Raw genomic sequence first — 17,866 nt, 5'->3', positions numbered from 1 at the left:
AAGCTACGTCCAATGAAGAAAAAAAACACTCATCCAGGTGTCTCTGGAGAGATGGTTTTTTTCAGTCCCAGACTGAACACACACAAGCTGTGTGTTGTGGGGTTGATCATTTAACTTCTCTATGCCTCAGATTTCTCATCTGTGAAATTAGAACATGAGGATAGATTAAAGCTCTTTCAGCTCTAAGATTCTGATTCTATGACTGTCCTTGCAATTCAGTAAAATACAATATAGTGTTTAACACGGCCTGCCTTTTCAATGAAGCTAAATTTTTTTAAAGGCAGCAAAGCTCAAATAGGTCAAGAAAACACATCCAGAAAAGAATTTTTCAAAATGTAACCCATGCAACACCACATCTGTCCAGAAATTATTAATATCTGATCTTCCAGAAAAAAGCCCCATTTTTGTTTTATGCAATGTTCAGTTCACCACTGGACAAGAAATGACGAGCCTGTTGAAGTTCTCCTGTGTTTGCTGATCTGCTGTGTACAGCACCTCCCCAACAGAAAGGAACACCTCTATTACTCACTATTAAACTGCATCGAAAAGACTGTGGAAAACAGCTCAGAAATAAGCAAGCAAAATCTTGCTGTCAACTGTCTGAAACTGTTACAAATTACAGGCTAATGTCAGAATCTGTGACCTCACCACCCAGCCTTTGACAAATTGAGTAACTATTTCCCTGTCGGTGACCATGAAAAGAATAAAAATAAAAGGGCAGCAGAACACAGTAGGTGAGGATAGGAAAGCAGAAGGAAAAACGAACACATCTCTCTGAATTCAGAGGCAGATTCCAAGTGGTTTTCAAGGAGGGCTGAAGTCAGAAAAGCAGAGATGTTGTTGCCCTGTTTATTCGTGGTTTTTACCTTTGGCTCCTTAGAGTGAAGTCTGAACACTGTTTGTGGGTCATAGTAAAAGAGAGCTCTGAAAGCACAATGAGACTTCCAGGGAGAACTAAAGCCAGACCACACTGCGTGAGCCAGCCAAGCAGATAGTGAGAGGCGATAAGGAGAAAAAGAGGCACTTGTTTTTATTAACAGAAGCCCTCACCAACTTCCTTAGACTTCCCCAAATGAAATGTCAGACTTGCCCAATTTTGAATAAGAATCACCGGTGCCTCTTAGCAGAAACAACATTCAAACTTCAGGACTTGACCACCTAGATGTTGCTCACAGGCAATAAAATGACATGTATAGGTTACATTGCCCAGGAGGAAGCAACACGGTACAGGGTTGAAAAAAAATAAAAATTCTTCATCTGATTTGGATGAAACACACAGCTTAAAATACACTGAATGGCACCAAAAATGATCTGCTGAATGAAAAGAAAAGCCATTCTGACTCAAGGCAAAACAAGCTATTGTTCAGCGAGGGGGGCTTTCTCTGGATTCCCACTCTCCTTTGCAATCCCATTTTCGTGAACCACAGGTGGCAGGCAGGTCCCGCCTTTCAGCTTCCCTGACTGTACACGGGAAGCTTTCCTCACTTCCCTCCTGGCTGCGCCCTCCCTGCTGGTCTAGCTGGTCACTTGCACACATGCTCAACCAAGGGCCTGGGGAGGGACTTCTCTCTGTATCTGGGGTACGGACGAGAAAACACTCCCCGTTCTGCCTCTGTGGTCACTATGTCTCTGCTGGGTACTAGTCTCAGTGTGTTCTGGACTCCCTCCCCACGTCCATTCCTGCCTGAGGATGTGATCAAAGACGGGCAGAAGAGAGCCAAGTCTGAGCTTACCAGGAGATCAGGTTGTCTGGTGCCGAGCAGAAAGTCCAGAGATAAGTGCTGAATCCTGGCCATCTACAGAGCAGCACAAAACTAGTCCTGTTCCTTTTTACTGCTGCGGTTGCCATGGCCGACCCAAACAATATACCCCGGCTTCTCTCTCTCTCCTCCGGCTTCCTAACCACCTCCCACAGACCTCCAGCGTGGGCAGGACCAGGCCCTAACTCCTTGCTGATAGGAATTTAGAAGCTGGAAAGGATTTTGAAAGGGATCATACAGGCAGGTCGGCCCTGAGGGGGTAAAGTGGTCAGCAGATGGTCGGTTTTTAGCTGCAGGGCTCCGCTTCCCTGAGTTTCCACCTAATTCAAAGTGGAAAACAGATCTTAAGAAGGAAAAGAAACTGGCTTAAAAAAAAAAAAAAACCTCATCTTGGGAAAATGACAATCACCTTTAAACTGTGATTTCACCACACTCAGCAAAACAAATGGGGGTTAAAAAAAAAAAAGAAAGTAACATCCTGGATTTAGAATATCTGGACAGAGACAAGAAGGGAGAGAATTCACAGTCTCAGTCATGGGTGATAAGCCCTGGGAATGGCATGAATGTTGTGATTTTCTTGTTTAAAACAAATTCCTGCTTAAAGACGCCACTTAAAAAAAAAAAAAAAAATCCAGACATAGAAACCACAGAGAGAGAGAGAGAGAGAGAGAGAGAGAAGGAAGATGACCCTAAAAATAAACCACAGATGAATTTTTTATAATAATTTTGAAACTAAAGACAGAGCCGCCCGGGACAGAGGGAGACCCAGCTCGGCTACTGTCCAGCTATGCAAGCCATTTTGGTCACTCAGGTCTTAACCTAAACAACGGGGGAAATGGAATGAAGCATCTTTAAATTTCCTAACAGTTCTAAAATTCTCTTTATGAAGAGTATGAACAATATTGCAACTAGGCTTGAACAAAACCGTATGAATAAGGAAAAAAAGAGATGGGAGACTGACTCTTAACGGTGGTTACACTGCGCCCTGGGGTTAAGGGTGACACCACCCTAACTGTCAATTTGCTTCATTTAGGAAACCTGGGCCTAAAATAATAATTACCACGACAGGGGGGGAGTGATGTCCATCACTGTAATGCTCCCGATGTCACTTTGCACACGAAGAATGTGCAAGTTTTATGCTCTATACGTTTACCACAATAAGAAAATTGAAATCTGCATCGAAGAGGGGGGAAAATTGTGACGAAGCCCACACTGAGTGAATGTTTTGAAGGTGGGCACCGAGTTGAAAATGAAAACACGGACTTGAGTTTCCATTTCCTATCTCCTTTAATTTGGTCTCCGGGGCCTGCTAAGCCCAGTTTCCACTTCTATCCACATCTGAGAGAAATGGCTTATTTGCTGTTTCACAGAGTGGCTCCTTAGCGGTCTCTGCCTCTCTCTCCCCTTCCCCACAAAGACGGGCTGTCATTCTACAGAACTAGACAAATGCTGCAAATCACTACTAAAAGCTCCTGCGAGGCACTCCGTCGAAGAATCTGTACAGATCAAAATCTCAAGTGCTTACTTGCCTAGGGACTGCCATAATTTGAGGTGTTGCTTCTTTTTAAAGAACAAAAAACAGATGCTCTGAGCTGATGAAAGTAAATGTCCTTTCAACACATCCCTTCTCTAGCAGTTGAAACTCTTACCAACAAGAAGGGCTTCCCACACTCAGTTCGGTAGTTTCTGCACTCTTTTTATTCTTTGAAGTGGCAGTGCACCGTGATTCTCTACCTGGGGTCAAACGACACCTTCCAGGGAGCCTTTGGAGGGCACCCTGAAGCAGGGTGCACTCAGGGAGCTGCCTGCATCTAACTGCGACACCAAGGACACGTCTCTCTGCATCAGAGCTAGAATGACCCAATGCTTCTTGACAGGCTTTACACAGAGTCTCAAAGTTACATACACAGGCTTAGGCATTTCCAAACTTCTGCACAAATATATACCTAAGAGCATTTCTGCCTGGATCTGTAAGCACTCCAATGTGAATCAAATAAGTGGGAGGGACGGTGGTGAAGGCAGTGGCAGAGAGACCAGTGAACTTGGAGATCTAATCTCAGCCCTGCTCATACTCTGAAAGTCCCCAAACCTCCCCAGGCCTCATCTCTTATCTGTAAAATACATAAATAGGGCCAGATCATCCTAAAACCCCTACAAGCACTCATGAATACAACCACTGCCCACAGCAACCTACATAACAAGCCAAAATCAAGTAGTGAGCTCACTCCCAGGCTGGAAAGGTGAAGGGACGAAGGCTGAGTAATGAAATTAACGGTACTGGACCCCGGATGTACCTACAACAACTAAACCTCCTGCTTTGCCCAGCTGCACACTAAGTTATGGGAGATATGTAAAGAAGTCTGCTTCTCAGGGAAGCAACCATAATGGAGACTGAAACTGAATCCTGGACCTGAACAAAATCAAGTATGTTTAACACCTAGTCCACTTCTTTCATTCAGTAAGCTCCCTAGGTGGCTCGATGGTAAATAATCCACCTGCCAACACAAGAGACACAAGCAACACAGGTTCGATCTCTGGCGGGGGGAAGATGCCCTGGAGGAGGAAATGGCAACCCACTCCAGTATTTTTGCCTGGAGAACCCTACAGACAGAGGAGTCTGGTGGGCTATGGTCAATGGGGTTGCAAAAGAGTCAGACACAAGTTCGCAACTGAGCACGCACACAAGTTGCAGAGGTCCCTCCAGAGGTCTGGATCTATTCACGTGCTGGACACGTTTGCCTGGAGGTTCTGCTGGGCTCTGCTGGGTCCCCCACCATAGTGAATGGGGTCATCATCCACCGAATAATTCAAACCACAAACTCCTCCCTCTCACTCACCTCCAACGTCGGATGAGTCACCAAGTCCTCTGGGTGCTGTCTCATCTCCACCTCTCCAATCTACCCACTCCTTCCACCATCACTCCAAGCTCTCTGAGAACAAGGGACCTATCTCCGTGGGGCCAGGTGGGATGACCAGCACACAGGCCGGGGATGAGCATGGAGCAGGTGCTTCATGGCTGTTGAGTAAGCATTCCTCTGTCACCTGAATTTCTAGAACTGTTTCTCCTCTGGGCTCCCAGCTCACCACCTGGTCCCTTATCACAGCAAATGCCCAGTACAATAATGGGATTTCTAAAACACACACCTGATTTTTCACATCCCTGTTTCAAGTTTTTCAGTGGGTCTGCATTCCATCCCAGATAAAACCCAAACTTCTGGGTTTGGCCTACCAGACCCCTCCTGCCCTAGACTTTGAACCTCTCCAAGGCGGTCGGGCCAGCCTGACTTCAACAGCTTCTTTAGCCCATCTGTATACCATTCTGCACTGTTTTGTTCCTTTTTGCATACGCTGCCTAAATTACTTTGCATACGCTTGCCTAAACTACCTCTCATTCTGAGAAGCTTAGTTTGAAGGACACGTGTCCTGAAAGCCTTCTCACACTCCCCTTTTCCTTCCTTCGATCCGATTTATTTTTCTTAATAAACTTACAGAGAACTATTGTGTTTTATTTACCTAGTTACTTTTAAATATTTATTTTTATTATTCATTTGTATACACCAGGTCTTAAGTTGCAGCATGCAGCATGTGGGATCCAGTTCCCTTACCATGTATCAAACCCAAGCCCCCTGCATTGGGAGCATGAAGTCTTAGCCACTGGACCACCAGGAAAGGCCCTTCAATTTAATTTAGATGCCCCTTCTCTGTGGTTTTGTAACACACAGGTACCACAATGCTTAACAGAGAGTAACGGTTGAATCTGTTGCCTGCTCTCAGCACAAGGGGTCAAAGCCCACACCTTATCTGATGCTTTAAGCTCAGGACCTACAGCAAAATTTGACATATAATGAGGATTCAAGAAAAATATTTGAATTAATGAAGAATGGAGGGGAGGAAAGGGGAAGGAAAGGGAAAAAAAGGGCTTAAAAGAAAGAGAAGCCCCTGAAGGGATTTGGTGCTTTTCAAAAGGTTAAGCAAACCAGTCAGTGTCGGAACCGGGTTAAGAATCCAGTCCTCTATTTTCTCTGATGCATCTTCCATCCTCCAAATCCATGTCTTTTTTTCAAGGATCTCTACTCTTGAATTTCTTTGGTGGTCCAGTGGTTAATATTCTGTGCTTCTGATGCAGGGGGCGCAGGTTCAACCCCTGGTCTCGGAACTAAGATCTCACATGCCACATGGTGCGGACAAAAAAATAATAATAATAGAAAAAAAGTTTTTTTAAGTAATACAATTTAATAACAGGGATCTCTATTCTTTTGGACCCTGTCACCTTCTCCTGGAAGATCCCCTATAGGGTCTTTACAAACTACTCTCAAATCCTTCTCTCCTATCAGCTCTCTCTATATATAGAATTATATACTCAATTATCTGCCATCTAGATGTCCTACTGATGACCCAAATTTAAAACAACAAGAAATAAATAAAAATAAATACATTTCCCCCTGCCTTCTGCAAGGAAAAAAAAAAGCAACAACTCAAACTAAAAAGCAAAACACTTGTTCCTTCTAAGTCACCTGAGCTTCCCTATGCCCATTCATACAGTCATCTGAGACAGAAATGTGGAAGTGGGCACTTTTTTAATTACTTAATTTTTTTTCTAAATTATTATTTCCATATCAGGATATATGTTGTGTCTTTTACATTTTGCCTCATTTAACCCTGATAAGAAACCATGTAACTGGAATTCAAGAAGGGGATAGGGCTAAAAAAAACAACCCCAGAAATTTAATATATTGGCCATTCATGCTTAGCACCATCACCCCCTCTTTCTCTCACATATGAGAAGACCTACTGATTGTTACACAATACACCCACTCTGACAGCCACTGTATTCACTAGAAACCTCTGAAACTCTCATGACTATTACACTGGGACCCCTAGGTAGTGTCTCTGTCTCCAGAATCACCCCCATCAATTCAACAGTCCACTCTGCAGAAGAATAAACTTTCTTAAAGTACCAGTCACTTCTGGTTCCCAACAAGATGGGGAAGTTGCATAGACTAGAGGTTGAATCATCTTAGAGTTATGCCCGTTAACTAATGTAAGTATTCCGGGAACTCTTGGAGGAAAGAAGGTAGTAAAGTCTCAGGAGGGGGAAAATCTCAGACTGAGGCAGGAAAGGTCTAATGGTTATGAAGTGTGGAGTGATTTGGGGAACAGAGAAGTTATTGATAAGCCTTAGAGAAAACTAAGTTTATAGAAACATAAGGTTAAACATGATAAGAATAAAATAAAATATATTCCTTCAAAACTAGCAAAAGAAAATTCAGTCTATCCAAAGAAAGGAAGGAAAGTAGTTTAAAAAAAAAATAAAGAAGCAAAAGGAAATAGCAAGTAGAAAACATTAGTAGCAAGGCTAAAATGTCTTAATAAAAATAATTTAAATAAGTGAAATTGGGTGTAAAGTCAGTAACTAACAGAGACAACATTACATTTAAACTACATACAATAAGTAGTAGAGGAAAATGAACCACTTTAAAGTGAAAGTATAAACCAACATTGAAAATAAGGAATTATAAAAAAGAAAATATGAACAAAAATAAAGACAAAATCTAGGACAGTACTTTTAATATCAGACAAATGGAATGTAAGTCATAAAGCATTAAAAATGACCATGAGGGATATTATATACCTGCAAAAGGAATGCTCAGTAAAGAGGATTTTATGATCATGAACATACATGCATCTAATAAAATGATCTCAAAATTTTAAGGCAAAATTATGGCAAAAATCAGGTAAATCAAAAACGTATCTAGCAATCAAGAAAAAAAGGAAAAAATTCTGTATAGCAATTATCCTTCAATTAAAAAATAAATAAATTTAAAAAGAAAAAGAAAAAAGGAAAGCTAAAAATATTTCTGGGAATTAAAATACTTAACTATTAACCTGGGGAGGAAATAAAATAGAAATAACCAAATACTGACTTAAGCAACAATTAAAGTATTATGTATCAAAATCTGTGCAGTGCAGTTGAAACATGAGAATTCACCCTAAGTCCTTGGCTGAAGCCTGAACAGGCTACAGCTATTAAGCCCATACTCATAGAGCAGGTTGTAGACAAGGAGAATTACCAGAGTTCTAGAACAAATGTCATAAAAACTAAAGAGCATTCACTAGAAAGAAATAATTCTAGAAATGTATGTACCTGTACACCCAGGAAAAGAAAAGAATAAAAATTTCAAATCAAATGATCTACAAAAAGGAGAGAAAATTATGCCAAAAATAAGGAGTAAGAAAGAAATAGTAAACCTAAGAGCAGAAATCAGTGAAACAGAAAATCGGCAACAGTTCATTCTTCAATTCCCAGCAAGTCTAATTACAAAAACGAGAAAACAAAATAATAATAATGGAAAAGCAGATATTGCTACAAATCCTACAAATATTAAATGTTACAAACAACTTTATGCCAATAATTTTGGCAACTTACAGGAAGTGAACAATTTTTTGAAAAATGGATACAAAATTTACCTCAACATAACCAAAAATGTACAAAAACTCTGCTAAAAAAAATAGGTTACTATCAGTTAAGAAAATTGAATTCCTTATCAAAATCCTCAGCACACAGTGATATAACTGCTTTGAAACCTGATTACAGTCACAGTTACGCAACGCTACACGTGTTAAAACTCAGAACTGTAACCAAAAAAGGATATTTTGCTGTATAATATTTTTAATTAAATTAAATACTTTTAGAAATTAAATACTTTTAGAACCTTTGCACAAAGGAAACTCCAGGCCCAAGTGTTTTCAACTATCAAATTTCACCAATTATTTTTAAAAGAAATAAAATCTTACAGAAGTGCTTTCAGAAAATAGTGAAAACAGGAACACTCTAGCACACACTTTATAAGAGCAGCATAACGCCAATATTAAAAGCTAGCAAATACTACACAGGGGGAAAAAATTAAAGACAATTCTTAATGGGCATATTTGTAAAAACAATAAAATATCAGCAAAAAATTCAGTCATAGGTAAAAAGAACTGTGCATAATGATAACTTGTTCTTATCCTAGGAACTCAAGGTTGATTCAAAGTCTAATATCAATCAATGTAATTTACCAGATAGAGGAGAAAAACAATATGATATCTTATTAGAAGCAGAAAGAGAACTGTACAAAATTCAAAATCCACTGCTGATAAAAACAAACATCCCTAATAAAGCTAGAAACAGAAGGTGCTTCCTCAATCTGATAAAGGACAACTATGAAAAAGTTATAGTTAACATCACACTTGATAGTAAAAGAGCAAATTCTTTCCCTGTAAGGTGAGAGACAAGGTGTGGTTATATATCCTCACTCATAAATGAAGTTAGCAGTCCACAAATATAAGGTCAATAAGGTAAAAATCAACTGTATTTCCTTATATAACATCAAGTAATTTGAAAATGAAATTCTAAAAAATTAAATGTATCACAGTATCGGAAAAAAAAGCAAAATGCAGTTACATTTTACAAAAGACAGGCAGTTCCTTTGCACCAAAAATAGGGAGCCATCATTGAAACAAATTAATAAACACAAAGAAATATACTGTTTTTGAATTGGAAGTCTCAATATTGTTAATATACTTATTTTCCTTAAATTGATCCCTTATAATTCAATGCAAGCCAAACAAACTTCTCAAAGGCTTTTTAAAAAATTAAAGTCAATTATAAAATGTGTATGGAGCTCTAAAAGAGCTGGACCACCAAAAACCATCTTGAAAAAGAAGAATAAAATTAGAGAATACATAACACCTGAGTTACCATGAAGCTGTTTTAGCCCAGTATTGACCTAAGTTTAGCATGCACATCAATCTAATAAAACAGAGTCTTGAAACAACAAATATTCTCAACTGATATTTGACAAAGACATTAAGGTAATTTGATGAGGAAAGAAAACTTCCTCAATCATTTGATACATTTCAATAAATGTTTGAAAAAAAATGGAACCCTGACCCCTACCTCACACCATACATTAAAACTAATTTGAGATGCGTTAGAACTTTAATATTAAGACTAACCCAAAAAGCTTCTGAGAGAAAATTTAGGGGAACATTTCAGTAACCAGAAGGTAAGCAAAAGCTCCACGAAGACATGAGAAAAAACATTTATCTTAAAAAAATGGTAAATTGAGACTTCATTAGAATTAAAAACTGCTTACCCAAAAACACAGTTTAAAAAAGAAAGATAAGCCAAAACACTGGGGGGAAATGTTGTAATACATACACTTGACCAAAAAAAAAAAAAACTTATATTCAGAATATATAAAGAACTAAATACATCAAAAAAAAGCAACCAACCCAATTTTAAAAACTGTCAAGGAATTTTAAACAGACACTACAAAAAAAGAAGATACACAAATGGCCGAAAAGCACATAAAAAGATGCTCAATATCATGAGTCATCAGGAAATGCAATTAAAACCATGTGATACTACTTCATTTAACCACTAGAATAGCTAAAATTAAAAAGAATGGGGCGGGGGGTGGACCAGATGCTGGTGAGGATGTGGAATGACTGGAACTTTCATATACTTGGGGAGGGAACATAAAATGCTGCAACCACTTTAGAAAACAGTCAGGTTCTTATAAACTTACACACCTAACCAGTGTCCCAGTAATTCCACTCCAGAGAGAAATGAAAATATATGTCCACAAAAAGACTTGCCAAAGAGTATTTACAGCTGCTGTCTTCATAACAGTCAAAACACAGAAACAACCCAAAGGGCCATAAACAAGTGAGAGAATAAACTGTAGTATTCACACACACACTGGACTCCTAGTCAAAAAAAAATTTTTTAACTGATACATGCAACAGTGTGGGTGAATCTCTAAAATGATATGTTAAACAAAAGGAGGCAGATACCAAAAAAGTACCTACTGAACGATCTCACTTGTATAAAGTTCAAGAATAGACCAAACTCATCTACAGTGAAAGAAATCAGAGCAATGGTTGATTATGGGCAGGGGGCGAGGGCGGGGAGATTAACAGGAGAAATAAAGACTCTCTTTGGGGTGATGGACATGCCCTGGATCTTGAATAAGGTGCTGGCTACACAGACATATCCAGTTATCAAAACTCACTGAACTATACATTTAAGCTGTGTGCATTTCACTGTATATAAACTCTTCCTGAATACAAATGAATTTATTAAATTAAGATAAAGATATACTTTCCATCTGGAGCACCTGCCTGGGGATAACCCATGCTCTTCGTAAGGAAAAAGTGAACAGAGATGCGCTTCAGTGAAAAAAAAAAAAAAAGCCGTGCAAGGGAGGCCAAGTAAGAAAAAGCTAAAGGCAGAGGAAGAACAGTGGTCTGGTCGAGTGAGAAGAGAAATCGAGAAGACTGAGTCAGAAGGGGAAGGTACAAGCCAAACAGGAAGACGCGAATGAGCTGAACGTAAGGAGCAGAAAATTACAGACATACAATTGTGTTTTAAAATAATACAGCTACTGCGTTACACTCTGAAAAGAGCTGAAGGCAGTTTTATTTGGAAACTGTCCTCTTCTTCCCTCCACACCTCAGTTAATCAAGTGGGAAACAGGGGAATTCGGGGAAGGCATGAACCTAAATACATCCCTCTCTTTTCTTTTTTGAAAACCAACCACCATCAATATAATCCTGAGTTAACACATTCCTGTCTATGGCATTTGATCAATGATAAACATCACAAGGTCACATGTGGCCGTTAATATATTTACGTATAGACATGCTAGGATAATGAGATTCACAATCTATTCATTCCTTTAATAAGTGAATGAAACCATGACCACAAGTCCCTCTGAGGGAGTATCCTAGTTAACTGAAGCTGGCCTTGGAACCAGAGATAACATTTCTCCTCCTTCCAGTTGAATTAATAAGACGAGCAGGAGATGACTAACACGAGCAGTTGATGAAGCAATTAATGCCAACTCTCTCTCTTACTCATCCCCTCCAGCAAAAGAATTAACCCCGGCTGAAAAAGTAGACACCATGTGAGCAGAATGAACTTTACCACACCATGGAGCTACAAGCAATGAGTAGGAGGGTTCCGGTCCAAACTCTCTGAATCTAGGGCGACCTCTACAAGATCAAATTTCAATAAGATTGCGTTCATCAGCGCTGCTTCCTCTATTTCAATTGACCAATGCTGGCTTTACAGGAATAGCTTTGAGACATTCCTACAAAATTAGCTGACTCACTGAATTTTTAAAAAAGGAGAGCAGAGCAAAAAAGACATCACTGGCCTCTGGTGCACATGCATGTGGGAAAAAGCATCTCTGTGTTGGAGTGGATGCCGAAGAGGAACGATCTGTCAATGTTATTTAGGCTACTTGTGGGAGAACTGCTTAATCCCAAAGTCCCTTCTTGTTTCTACTGGCTGAGGTATCTAGAGAGAACCAAATATTCAGGAGTAGCCAAGAGTCTCAGAAAACGTCTGGTTCAGGCGATTTTGGTGTGTGTGGATGGGGGAAGAAGGGGACATTGAATATTATTAAATAAATTATATATATATATAATATGAGTGTTGAATATTATTTATCATATTATATACTAATATATCACAGTAATATTAATAAATTCAATTGGATGTGTTTGTATATATTAATAAACTCGATTTATTATTACATGTATTAATATTAATAAATTCAACTGGATGCTTTTTCATAATGCGTTCAGTTCTCCCACCACCTGAATACCCACCCTCATCCTTAGAGTATGGTTCCTAGAACCCCAGCATCGATATCATGAGGGAATTTTGTTACAAATGCATATTCTCAGGTCCCAATAGAGGAAATCAGAAATCCCAGAGCCCAGGATTCTGCAGTTTCACACGCCTTTCCAGTTAATTCTGATGCTGTCTCAGTTTGAGACCTACTGCCCTAGGTGATGCTCCTCTGGCCCACTGTTTCTGAACCTCGGTCTCCACTGTCTCAAGACAAAAAGTGAAGACTCGGTAGCCTTTGTTTTGCGGTGCCAGGTCGGCAGAGCTTGAGTCACTTGCCCACGACCACAGTGTTGAAGCAGGGCCAAGCCAGCACTGAAAACAACTCTCATGTGTATGGGGTTTTATAATCTGTTCAAAATGGATTTCCAAAATAACCCTGTGAGGTAGTCAGAACTGTTACAGATATCCTTCATTCCCAGATGAAAAGGCTGGGCTCAGGGAAGTGAATGACTTAAGTCTATAAAACTAAGTAACAGAGTTGAGACTAGATCACCACCACCCACCCCCATTTCCTGATTCCTGGATTGGGGTTGTCGCTGCTCCTGGCAACTGCCCAGCACCCCTTCACCGTGTATCCACACATGTGTGCCAACACCCAGGTGTGAGAATTTGCACATTGAGAATGGATGGTAAAGTAATAGGAATCATTTGTCTTCGCCTGGATTCTAACATTAAAAATAATCCAATAAGATGTAATAGTCACATTCTGACCGGCCCATTAGCATGTACTACTGCTACTCTCGTTTCTCACTTCCGCCCACCTCTATGAGCCGGTCCCCAATTCCGCAGATTTAGGAGAACACCATCTGACTGAAACGAGACACTTGGGAGAGCACCCACTACCACTAGCGTTTGTAAACAGCTTCTCAAAAAGATGGGGAAGGCAAATTCCCTTCAGCCTTTCCAATCCAGTCCTTTTTAAAGTTTCCCTTTTTAGCACTTTAAAAATACACGTTGACAAGTACACACTGCTACACATAAACCAGAAACCAACAAGGACCTACTATATAGCACAGAGAAGTCTGTTTAATATTCCGCAATAACCTAAACAGGAAAAGAATTTTAAAAGAATAGAAAGATGTATATGTATTAATGTAACTGAATCACTTTGCTGTACACCTGAAGCTGATGCAACGTTGTTAATCAACTATTCTCAAATACAAAATAAAAATATTTTTCCAAAATGCATATTTTCACTTTGGAAAATACAAAAATGACCCAAAAATACAAACCTCTCAGATAACACTTAACATTTATCCTGTTTGATTTTTTTCTAAGTACAGACAAAAAATAACTAATAATATGCAAATAGAACAATTTTTTAAAATTTGGACTATGTCACTTATTGTCCTATATACATTTCTTTGAAAGCTATGATGGGGATAGGCTGAACTGCACTTATACTACATCATCATGAAGCAAGATACTTATATTCTAATTCTAGTTTTAACATGTTCCAAACAGGGCTTATTAATTCATTAAACTAATAAATAAAATTTATTCCAGGTGAATTCTTACCTAGATCAATTCTAGGAACTAAGAGCTATGGAACCTGCCAGATAATTCACACTATATACTGCCAGGAAATCACAGGAACAAGGTTCACTGAAGTCTAATCTCTACCTCATCCATTGCTATGGACATGAATGGAAGCTGGGTTCTCTCATTTTCCACGTCATCACCTGAGGCGGATGTTCACTCTCCCATTCTCTCCATACCGCTGCCCTCTGCCCATGCCAGCCCCATTGTTACTCACTTGGGTAACAAAAGGTCTTACAACTCTCTGCTTGGAATTCGTCCTCCACCCTGGGTCAGATCTAATACACATTTGCACAGACTACCAGAAATAATGAAAACAGCTGAAATTACTGGGCACATCTCATGCAACTGGCACTATGCTAATGCTTTTCATACATCTTTATGACAAAGAGGCAAATGTTATCATGTTACTATTAGAGATAAGGACTTTAAGGCTTGGAGAGGTCAAATAACTTGGTCCAAGTCACACAGCTAAATAGATTTGGAGCAGCATGACCCCAGAACCAATCCCATTTGTTAACTCAGAAAACTGCATGCTATCTGTCATCAACAGCAGTGGTTTCCAATATTATTTTTTAATCCAACATTTTACCGACTGTGAACAATAGATATTTTGCTCTAAATATCTGTTAATCAAAAAATATACAGTGACCAAAAAGACACTATTAATTTAGTAACACTTTAAATGAATTTGGGGTTGATGAATTATATCAACCAGCTACATATATTTGGGAGAAAGCACTGATTTCTGTTAGTGATATTAATTATTAAACCCACACACAAAGCTTACACTGCATATGGATTTATGCGTGCATGCTAAGTCACTTCAGCCGTGTCCCACTCTGTGTGATCCTATGGACTGTAGCCCACCAGACTCCTCTGTTCATGGGATTCTCCAGGCAAGAATACCGGAGTGGGTTGCCATGCCTTTCTCCAGGGGATCTTCCCAATTCAGGGATCGAAACCACATCTCTTACATCTCCTGCACTGGTGGGCAGGGTATTTACCTGCTAGGACCACTTGGGAAGCCCATATGGATGGGTAGGTCCTCCTTCATAAAAACTGTGGTCTCCCGTTGTCCTAAAATCTACAGGTTAGAGACCCCCAGAAAGTAAAGTAAAGTCTTTATCATGAAATACCATGAACTCCACTATATAGGCCCAATCTACATTTCCAACTGTGTTTCTTGTCCCCTCTTCGCCACATACCCGCCGCCCTACCTCTGGGTGTGGTAGACAAATATTCCTACACTATTGGATTTCATGCCTAGAGGCCCCCAAGCCACATCCATCGCAAGCCTCTTATGAGAGAGTTCTTTAGCTCAAACATCTTCAACTCTGTGGAGCCACCTCTGATAACACCTCTAACCCCCATGATCAAATGAACACAGTTTTCCGTTTATTTGATTGTGGCCCTGTGATGACATTTAAACACACTGCAAATAAAAAGATGTGCAAATATCTGACTCTTCCTCTCATCCAAATTTCCAGAGGGTAAGGATAGCACTTATTCATCAGGGTCCTTGTCCCTTCTCTCCACTCTCAGCCTCTGGTAGGTGCTGTCAAATGAATATCAGTACCAGCCTGGTTGGTAATTTTATCCGGGGGAAGTCAGTTTGGCAAATAGCTCTTGCCACTAAAGGAGCTCTATTCTGTGTGTTGTAATGGCTGATCATCTGTAAACTGTAAAACTCCCAACGTCCCACCTCCAAAAGCCAAAGGCAAGTACTGACACTAGGAACTGGAAAGTCTGAGTCCAGTTTCTGGCTCTCTCACGAAGCAGCTCTGTGACCTTTACGCAAGTCTCATTCTTCTCTAATCCTCCATTTGTTCACTGAATTTCGGTGGGAGGAGGGGGACTAAGCTTCCAGTTCTTACTTGTTGCAATTCTATGACTTGCAAATTCTACAGACCAAGGTTGGCAAACATTTTCTGAAACGCACCCAAGAGTAAATATTTCATACTTTGTGTTGGTTGACGATCCCTTTCTCAACTACTCATCTCAGTTCTGTAGTTATACAGGGAAAGCCTCCATAGACATTAGATAAATGAATGGACACTGCTTGTTCCAATAAAACTTTATTTCTAAAAAAGTGGCAGCAGGCCAGATAGGGGCTGTAGGCCATAATCTGCCTACCCTTGCTCTGGGCAAATGCCTCCATGTTGCTGTGCAATTCCCAGTGCTTGATCTGAAGTTATAATTCACGGGGTGTTTATTACAAAGTCTCCAAGGGTCTTATAAAGAGTATAATGAGGAGTATAGTAAGATATACACCACCACTCCCCACCAGGAACTTGAAAATGGGAAAAAGAGATTGCCAAGTCAGAGGTTTACAGTAAGAACTAGACTTAATGGATAAGAATATACACACACAAAGTCAATGAAGACAGCAAAGTCCCACCCCCAACCCCACCACAGCCCCCTGCTCCAGCCAGTACCTGTGAATTACACTCAAAAATTTAAGAAAAGATTGTCTTCCAAAGGGGCCATGGGTTGGCTCTTCCAGGGATGAGTACAGTCACTAAAGCAAATGTGAGCAGTGCCAAGGCTGTTGTGGGGAAGAAAGTGGCTTCACTATCTAGGCAACCCTGGTGAGATGACTGTGGGTCCCACTAGAAAAACATCCTTCTCCTGAGACAAAGAGAGCAACAGCTCTTCCCTGCTCTGATTCCAGGCTCACCAAACAATTACCTAACTCCCTATGAAACATTTCTTAAGGAGACGGAAGTGCTGTAACCCTTACTGCTACCTGCATCGAGAAAGCAAGCAATTTCTCAAAGTGAATCAACAGAATAGCTTCCACTTGTGATTTACATTCCAGAGTAGCTTGACACAGAGCATACGCTGATCTCGGCGCCCAAGGATACTCGAGTGACGCATCTCACTGTGAATTACCACGCCGGCATCAAAGTGCATGCTCCGCCCAGACGTTACTTAGCTCTCTGAGTCAGTGTGGCAAGTCCTGGACACAGACCTGAAGCCATCTCTGGGCTGCAGGGCGGAGGGTGGTGAGCGGGTGGAGACCCAGCCAGCCCTCTCCAACAGCCCGGCTGACACACCACTTCCAGCTCTGCTCACTTTCAACTGATTTGAAGCCAGAGCATTGGCGAGTGCAGAACAGGGTTTCTGTTTGCCTCCCTATGCGTGTGTACAATGAAAGTCAGCAAAAACCAGACTTAAGTCGAAAAGAGCAACAGCCAAGTATTCATAGTTCTAATGAGTGGCTGGCTTGGCTGCCACCATAAGGTGCAAGGAAGTTTATATAAGGCGTATTGGGGGTTTTTCTGCCCTAATATATTGTCTTCATTGGAGTATAGTTATATTACAATGCTGTGTTAGTTTCTATTGGAGAAGGAAATGGCAACCCACTCCAGTGTTCTTGCCTTGAGAATCCCAGGGACCGGGGAGCCTGGTGGGTTGCCGTCTATGGGGTCGCACAGAGTCGAACACGACTGAAGCAACTTAGCAGCAGCAGCAGCAGTGTTAGTTTCTGCTGCACGGCAGAGTGAATCATAAACCTCAATTGTGGTGAAGGGTCAGTGATGTCCAGAAAATGCTAGATCTCTGGCCCTACTCAGCTGAAAAACAAAAGCTCAGTCCTGAAGTCGGAAGAGTTTTAGCCACACAAATACAACACTGAATTTTGCCTAGTAATAAGCCTGGAGCAAAATGAAAGAAAGGGCTCCAAAAGGTCAGGGCCTGCTTCCCTAAATCATGCCAGGATATCTGAGGCCAAGCGGCCCCAGACCTAGGAGGAAAGGCAGAGCAGAGCAGCTCACTGCAGAGGAGCAGGAGCAGGGAGCACCTCCTTTCCTGTTCGCTGTGATACGATCCAAGTTCCACCTTCTGTTCCAGAACTTCTAACCCACAGGTCACGCTC

At 40.6% G+C, this 17,866-nt stretch overlaps 1 protein-coding gene across 19 annotated transcripts in view; it reads right to left on the bottom strand.

Moving 5' to 3' along the window:
- ATXN1 (ataxin 1) overlaps positions 1-17,866 on the bottom strand; it is a 421,040-nt gene that overhangs the window by 354,871 nt on the left and 48,303 nt on the right. For 3 of the 19 annotated variants that reach the window (XM_061398803.1, XM_061398804.1, XM_061398805.1), the window contains exon 1: positions 1,734-17,865. The exons of the other annotated variants lie outside the window; for them this stretch is intronic. The gene's annotated coding sequence lies outside the window, so the exon portion shown is untranslated. Of the gene's footprint in view, positions 1-1,733; position 17,866 lie in introns of those variants that run through there. 19 annotated transcript variants of the gene reach the window in all.

Source organism: Bos javanicus, chromosome 23 (genome assembly GCF_032452875.1).
Source record: "Bos javanicus breed banteng chromosome 23, ARS-OSU_banteng_1.0, whole genome shotgun sequence".
Lineage (NCBI taxonomy): Eukaryota > Metazoa > Chordata > Mammalia > Artiodactyla > Bovidae > Bos > Bos javanicus.
The sequence above is the reverse complement of the archived record's forward strand: the minus strand, read 5'-3'. Positions and strand labels throughout refer to the sequence as shown.